Genomic DNA, 318 nt, shown 5'->3' on the forward strand with positions numbered 1-318 from the left:
TCGAATGGTGTCTCAAGCTATGAGATACTACGGAAAAACCATCACTATCTCAAGTCTTGCAGGCAGACAACCTACACTCGTGATATCAAAAAATGATGTCGATACTTGTGCGCCAACGATTAGCCATCATATGGTTACACGAATTTACATTTGACTAAAAGGATGGGATCTTATTTGAAAGGATCAGATTTATTTGTTTCCAAAATACAAAAATAGATGGCATCCATTCGTTGTCCACGTGTGCATGGAGCACTGCAAATCGTTCAATAAAAACAGTTCAATCTAAAATATCTGGAGCCCAAAACCAAAATCAATTTA

Source organism: Phalaenopsis equestris, unplaced genomic scaffold (genome assembly GCF_001263595.1).
Source record: "Phalaenopsis equestris unplaced genomic scaffold, ASM126359v1 Scaffold000408, whole genome shotgun sequence".
In the NCBI taxonomy this organism is placed as follows: domain Eukaryota; kingdom Viridiplantae; phylum Streptophyta; class Magnoliopsida; order Asparagales; family Orchidaceae; genus Phalaenopsis; species Phalaenopsis equestris.